The sequence below is a fragment of the Coffea arabica genome, chromosome 6e (genome assembly GCF_036785885.1).
Source record: "Coffea arabica cultivar ET-39 chromosome 6e, Coffea Arabica ET-39 HiFi, whole genome shotgun sequence".
Taxonomy (NCBI): domain Eukaryota; kingdom Viridiplantae; phylum Streptophyta; class Magnoliopsida; order Gentianales; family Rubiaceae; genus Coffea; species Coffea arabica.
The window spans coordinates 57,234,987-57,242,725 of record NC_092321.1 but is presented as its reverse complement, the minus strand read 5'-3'; the positions used below and the strand labels follow the sequence as shown (position 1 = coordinate 57,242,725).

The 7,739-nt window shown below is 32.9% G+C and overlaps 1 long non-coding RNA gene and 1 other non-coding gene across 2 annotated transcripts; one reads left to right on the top strand and one right to left on the bottom strand.

Moving 5' to 3' along the window:
• The first annotated feature begins 266 nt into the window (after positions 1-266).
• On the top strand, positions 267-373 carry LOC113697679 (small nucleolar RNA R71). Its single transcript, XR_003449954.1, has one exon. It is a non-coding gene; the product is annotated as a small nucleolar RNA R71 (small nucleolar RNA).
• A 5,873-nt stretch (positions 374-6,246) lies between these two features.
• On the bottom strand, positions 6,247-7,384 carry LOC140009676 (uncharacterized). The gene is made up of 2 exons (XR_011817192.1): positions 7,246-7,384; positions 6,247-6,668 (listed from the first exon to the last, which is right to left on the bottom strand). It is a non-coding gene; the product is annotated as an uncharacterized lncRNA (long non-coding RNA).
• Positions 7,385-7,739: the final 355 nt, after the last annotated feature.

Genomic DNA, 7,739 nt, shown 5'->3' with positions numbered 1-7,739 from the left:
CACCTTATCTACTTAACAATTTCATCACATTATTCATTTGAGCACTCAGCATATTGAGAGTGTCCATTTCTATCATACCTGCGTGACGTCTTGTATTACCTCTCTCATTGGTCCATTGGTAGTTATTTGCTGCCATTTCTTCTATCAAATTCTGAGCTTCTTTGGGTGATTTACCCATTAAAGCTCCACCTGCAGTTGCATCGATCATAGTTTTAGTAGAAAAAACTAAACCATTATAGAAGGTTTGTATGATTAACCACTCCGGCAGTCCATGATGTGGACATTTTCGAAGCAAATCTCTAAACCTTTCCCATGCCTCATATAATGATTCACCTTCCAATTGTCTAAAACTAGTGATATCCATTCTTAGTTTAGCTGTCTTACCTGGTGGAAAATACTTATTCAAGAATGCTCTTGATAAATCATCCCATCCGGTGAAAGTATTAGGAGCATGAGAGTGTAGCCAAAGTTTGGTCTTATCTCTCAATGAAAATGAGAACAATCTTAGCCTTATAGCATCATCACTAACTCCATTCATTTTAATTGCATCACAAATTTCCAAAAATGTAGCTAAGTGTGAATTAGGATCTTCTACTGCATTACCTCCAAATTGAGATTGTTGAACCATTTGGATAAGTGATGGTTTAATCTCAAAATTATTAGCATTTACCGAAGGCCTTGCTATGCTCGTTTGAGATCCTTGTGTTTCCGGTAGAGCAAAATCTCGTAGAACTCACCTATTTGTTTCATTTGCTGCCATTTCTTCTTCAAATGGAAGCTCTATTAAGATTTCCTCTATTGGTTACCAAATCTCTTGTTCCTCTTGCTGTGGTGTACTTCTTTTTTGTCTATGTAGTGTCCTCTCAATTTCTGGATCGAAAAGTGCAACTTCTCGAGACACCCGGTGCATACACTACAAATAGAAATAAGAGATATTATGCAACTTTAATTGTCAAAATTTGATTACAATGTAGGATTAAATATAATCAGCTCAACTAATAAAAATAAAGCTGTCTAAATTAATAAAGATGATTAGGCTCTAATATTGCTGCTCCTCGGCAACTGCGCTAAAAACTTGACGGGATTTTTATATCAATGCAAATTTAAATCCGATTTTTATACCCGTTAGCTGAAAGTATAGAGATCGAAACTGTAATATAGTGTATGTATCGGGTCGATCCCACGAGGAGCAATTTAAACAAGTACTAGACCCTTATTTCTCTCTATTATTTAGACTTACAATAAATCTGAGTAAGAAAATTATAATGCTATTGTCTACAAATCTGGTTTAATCAATGTTAAAAACAAATGGAGAAATTTCACTAAAGATTGAATCTAGGGATGTAGATTCTTCTTATGGCATAAACAACACAGATGAATGAATTTACCTCTTGTTATTATTCTTGTTTAACTAGAGATTCATTTCCAAATTTACCAAGTCTCATTCTCATGATGAAATGGCCTAGAGTAGTTCAGTTTTCCCTATTTTCATGGTGAAACACTACTACTACTCTGTTTTCTTTCATGAAATGCTAAGTAATCCACTTAAGTGTATCTCTATTTTCATGAACATACAATTTAAGCTCTACTCATGTGTTTCCATTGTTACTACCAATTCTCATTGAATAATAACAACTATAAACATGCTATTGGTGATCAATCAATAACAAGTAATCACAGCTACACAAGTAGACAAGTTAATACAATATATAACAAGTGTAAATCATATTCAATTAGTATTATTTAGCCATAAGTTTCATCTACTCCCTAGATTAAGGAGTTTAGCTACTCATGAATGATTTAATAATCAAATTCACAAGTTTATTAATGCAAAACATCCTGAAGTACAAGTACAAGAAAGATAAAAGAAAGCTTAGCCAATTGATGGTGAAGCCCTCAAATTCTGCTATGTTCTTGTACAAGATGATTACAAGTGAAAACTCCAAATGCTTCTTCAAGAACCTTTAGCTAGAGAGAAAGTTGTTACAAGAAGGAAAACTAGCTACGTATCCTCTTTGCTTCTTCCTTGTGTCTCTGCATAAAAAGTGGTAGAAAGTCTACTCCTCTCATTTCATAATTCCTCCACTCAGATTTTGTAAAAAGAATTCAAAGATATGATGTTTCCTTTTGTCTACAACTCATTTGGTCTTCTCTTTTGTTACAGAAGCATGTGCCACTGATTTCTGTCTCTCAAAATAGCTGAAAAAGTTGTGAGAAAGGTAAAGAAAAACAACTGTGCCACTTGCTGAAGAGAGAGACAGATCCGAACCTCGGATCCGAGGGTGAAAATGTATCTGATCTCGGATCTTTGTGTTGCGAGCCCTTTCTCTTATGGATCTGAGTTCGGATCGTTTGTACTCGGATACACTGCTCCAGAAGTACAGACGAGGGCTCGGATCGCCCCTTTACTCACACGGATCCGAGCTTGGATCCGTGCTGGTGTTTTTCCAGTTTTTCACTTCTTCTCCTTTCTCTTAATTTTTTTTTGGTCCTAATTTCTTGTGTACTTTATCCTCTGGACAATCCTGACACTTCTTTCAGCTTGTGCATGAATTTCATACATCGATATCCTTCTTAATTTCACAAAATTAACGCATTAATCCACTCATTTATCAAGGTTTGAACACTTAAACAATATTTAAGCAATTATCACCAAAAGAGTTCAAATATGGCTTTAATCTTCTCAAAAATACCAAAAGTTTATGCCAAACTTGTACAAAATATACGTTAAATATTCTCTTATCAATCTTAAGGTGTTAAGTTTGTAATAAATTGAAATTTAACACTAGTTTAAGGAAGTGATAAATCTAGGGAATACACTCACGAAAGTAAAGATGCACCTTTGTAGTTTTAGTAACTTGTTTTATGTAATTTCATAGAAAGAATGAACTTGTAGTTAGTTTCATAACCACGAAAGTAAGTATGAATTAACTATTGGTATAGTTGGCACATCGGCGAAAGCGGATATCACGTATATTAGAAAATTACACCATAACTAGTCAAGAAAATGACATTCACTTAACCGATAATGTCATTTGCAAGAGTATTAAGAAATTTCATATCTCTAGAAACTTCCTATTGTTATTTTTATTATTTTTATCTCATGTTTATAGTGTAGATTTAATATCTAGTACTTGTGATAGTCTAAATAATAAAGCAGTTCGAAAAACATCGGTAAATGACACTCTTTCTTGTGGGATCGACACTTAATACGTCTGTGCTAAATAAACGACTTGTATACTTGTTCAAAATCGCGTGTAGGGTATTTAGAATTTTATGAATGTAAAACTTAACTGTGGATAAGTTAATTGTTACATGTATACCCCGCGCTCATCAAAAATCACTATACTTCTTATGTGATGTCCTAGACGGGATTTGAACTTTTGACTTAGTGCATAGGAGAGTTTTAAAGAAGCTTTCCCTGACAATTGAAAAGTATCATAATTCAGAGGAATAATAAATATGAGTGTATGCATTTACATAATAACTTAGGTATGATTTAAATGTTTTAACAATTGCCTGATGAAATTCAATAATGAATTGTTCTGTTTGATGACACAACTATGATATATTAATGTTGTAACATGAGGCAGGGTTCTCGAACCTGCAGCCAAACTTGAAAATAAAGTGCCTGAGTCTTAATTCTCATCAATTTCTCGAACTGAAGGACAATATTAGCTGTTTGGAAAAAAAAAGGACAATATTAGCTGAACCAATTTTGAGTTATTTGGACAAAATTTTTTTTTTTTTTTTGAGTCTATATTGAGACATTTAATCCCGATTTGTCAGTCAATGACACTTGACCAGCTACATGACCTTTAAGATGAACGTAATTATAACTCTACTGATAACGAACAGAAACCATCTCTTCGATATGCCAAGACACATGCTTACAAAATTTCTACTTGAGTATTCAAAGAAATGACAAGATTTTTTTGTCCGTGAAATTAACTGGAGAATCAATCAAGTCCGGCATTAATTGATGGTGTATCTTTCATTTGCTGGTGACTTGGTCATTGTCATTGGCAGCTTGTCCATCCCTACTTGGGCCACTCAACATAGATCAGCTTTACCGAGGTAGGTACGGCTTTGTAGTGGGATTTAATTTCTTTTCTTGTTCAGTCAAAAGACTCATTGGGATTTTGTTAATAACATTGACTTATGGCCACTCAAGCAACAAGTACTACTCAAGAATATCCGTACAACAAATGAATAAGCCAGCTATTGTTGTTTTCTCATTACACAAACACAGGATTGAATTCTTTACAAAAATTAATTTAGATTTCACGTCATTAATTTTGGTGGAGATTAATTAATTTCATAAGTGTTCTTTTCATTAATTCATAGGCCAGCTATTGTCATTTTCTGGATTTTTTTCCTTCATTGGAAAGGATATGATAGCATCTTAGGTTCAAATCAGGAATTCAGCTTGGCCATAACAATTTCAATAATTTCATAAAGTCCCACATCTACACGGAATATATATGTGGGAAAGATTGAGGAGTAATACCCATTGTTTTCATTATATATATATATATATATATATATATATATATATATATATATATATATATATATATATATATATATGTCTGTATATGTATATAGAAAACGCAAAACCAATGAGTTTGTTTGGATAGGAGGTTATTTGAAATATTTATTCGAAATAATTACTATAATACTTTTTGTGATGTAATATATGTGAGATAAAAAAGTAGTTGAAAATTATGTTTATGATGTAAGTAAAAAAAATTTGAATTTTTTTTTGCAAATCTTCCTATCCAAGCAAGTTATTAATGAGTTAGCCGGAAATCATACAACACAATTTATTTGACAAAGTCAGGGGGGAATCCCAAAAAGATTCAGTTAGATTGGTAGATTTAGCGTAGTTTGCTAAAGTATGTGTAACCTTATTTGCTTCTCTAGGAATCCATTGAACATCAACATGAATTTGTTCTAATAAAACCAATCGCACATCTTCAATGTTACCCGTTGTTATGAGCTAATATTCACTTGAGATAAGCATCTTTTTAGGGAGTAATTTAGAATCAAAACTTTATGGAGTCAGTTAAGATGTTTCATCTTTTATTCCCAATATAGAAATTTTTTCCGATCGCATTTTATTTTTTTTGGTATTCATGCTTCTTTGAGCCTATTCTTGTTTGTTGTAAATTTTGCAAAAGTTGATCAAAGAATGTAATTATAGAGAAAAAAAATCAGAATCAATTAAGTTAAGTCTTAGGTATATTCTAGATTTTGACCTTTTTGGTTTTTTAAAAAAATCTAAAATCTAGATGTAATAGAAAATGAGAACAGTCCCTATAACCAAGATAATACAATCTTTTAATTATAGAATAGTATACCTATTTATGGCTTTTTTTAATTTAATTTTTGTATTTATTTAGCATGCAGTCGTATTTATCATTCCTTTACATTTTCACAACGTCCAGTTTTTTTTTAAAAAAAAAAAATTAGACTTGGGAACCTTTAATAGTGGTGGATTTAAAGTGGGGGCCCGTGCCCCACCAAAAACTTCTACAAACTCACTTTTTATAATGTGTTCCACAAGTCTTAAAATTACCTGTCGCCCTATTGGAAAACTAAAGGCAGCTAAGCCAGAGTCAATGGAAACTTTTAAAAAAATAAAAAATAAAGAGGTAAATAAAATAGTAAAATAACTGAGCAACTAGTACTTTTATTCTTCCTCCATCCTTTTCGAGTGTCCTGTTTTCACCATCTGGATAATCCAAACAAAGAATCATCTTTTCAAAATCAACACAACTTCTTAAGCTATTCCATTTTACCATTTGAAAAACTTACTTTTTTGCGTGCCACTAGACTCAGAGAATTTAAATGTGAGGGCCAAGTTTAAGGTTCATCCAAAATCACCACATTCAAACTTAATAAATACATTTTTTCTTAAAAAGTTGAATTTCCAGAAACAAAAAATCTCAATTATGGTACATAGGGAGTGCAAGATTTTCATGGCCAATTTTTATATTTCAATTACTGCTTTTTTTTTTTTGTTTGTCATAGAGAATATTGGTTGTGCTTATGACTTTATTTTTTTTTCATTGGACTTGTTTTTTAGCATCCAATTCTTTAGCAGATAATTTTTCGTGTTCATCAGAGTTCAAACATAATAATCACATGTACGGAGGAGGGAGTGTAAGCAAGAGATCTCGGATTCGAGTACTTTCACTTACACTAAAAAAAAAAATCACGTGTACACATAACAAGTTGAAATCTCAGAAAATGACCCTTATACTTGGACAGAGGTTGTTAAATGAATACAAGACAGATGGTGACAGGTACACACGGATAGACTGATTAAGTTATCACTGAACACTGATATTTCAATGATAACACAGACAGCACCGTACGTTATTGGCGGCACATATGCAATTCTAGCGAATTGGTGGCCTTTATATTTCATTACAAAGTACGGTGCAAATTGAAGCAAATAGTAGGCTTTCAACATTTGTAGAAACAGTAGCAAGCAAGATGCTTATGATGATGATCATGATCGCCAGCCCAAGTCCAAATACATTTTCCGGAGTAAGCATGCTCTGTATACTTGCAATAATTGTAGCACCTGTCAGGGTAACAATACCCGGACAAGTACTTGGCAGGCCTCTTGCAAAATGTAGCTTCAGCCATTGGCATCTCTGCATGAAACAACGCAAAAGAGAGAGCAAAACATGTAGAGTTAGTCCAAAGTTTATAGTATATATCAGGGATCTAGCCCGTCCACCAAAGGGATAGGTGTTTGTTAGTACTATAGGGTATGGTTCTTCTATGTCATTTTTTGTGTTAATCTTTATCCCATTTTCTATTTTTATGCCACATGTATTGTTGCTTGCAACACTATACATGTATACTTGCAGTATAATTATATGTGACGAGAAATTAGAAAGTGAGAGATAAAATTCAAGAGCAGAATACAGGGCAAAACTTTAAGTAAAAACATTTATTAAAGGGCATATGGCGCATATGTATACAAATTAGTTCGTAAAATTTGATTGTGAGTGTGCATATATATGATACACACTTATAACTATTCTAATTCATTGCTAGTGACAACCATTTCTGTTTGTTATACTTGAAGTTCTCTAACTAAGAGAGAGGTAGAGACAAATAATTAAAACTTTGGGAATGTACAAATATACGCCATTCTATGCATGTGTTCACCATTTAAGACTATAGAAGTGTAAACTCTCTTACTAAAGACTAGCTACAACTTACCATTTGGTAGGAGGAGGAGGAAGCAGATGAGCAGGGCAAAGAAGGTTGCGCAGCAAAATTGAGATTTAGCCATCTCCGATATCTTATGTTAGCTATGCTTGTGAGAAAACAAGTAAATGATGATAGCTATTTATAACAAGAGACAGTGAAATTTTCCAAAACCTAATCGTTAGTTGCGTTGAAACTTCTTATCGCTGAGTTGTTAAGAGAAAGCGACAAATATCAAAGAATTAAGAAAAAGTCTAAGTCAGAATTAGCTTACGAAAGGAGTTTAAACAAAGCATCAACACCATTAAGATTTGAAATTTTTAAGTCCAGCAATTTCTGACCTCTTTTAGTAGAAAAGATAATGACCATTAGCATAATGTCACTAAGTAAAATATAAAATCATCTGGTTGCTGGATTGTTGGTTACATCATTCTCATATACAATCGATGAACGCAAAAACTCACCATGCATGCTACCTAAAAATCTGTGCCTTGAGAAGAATAATG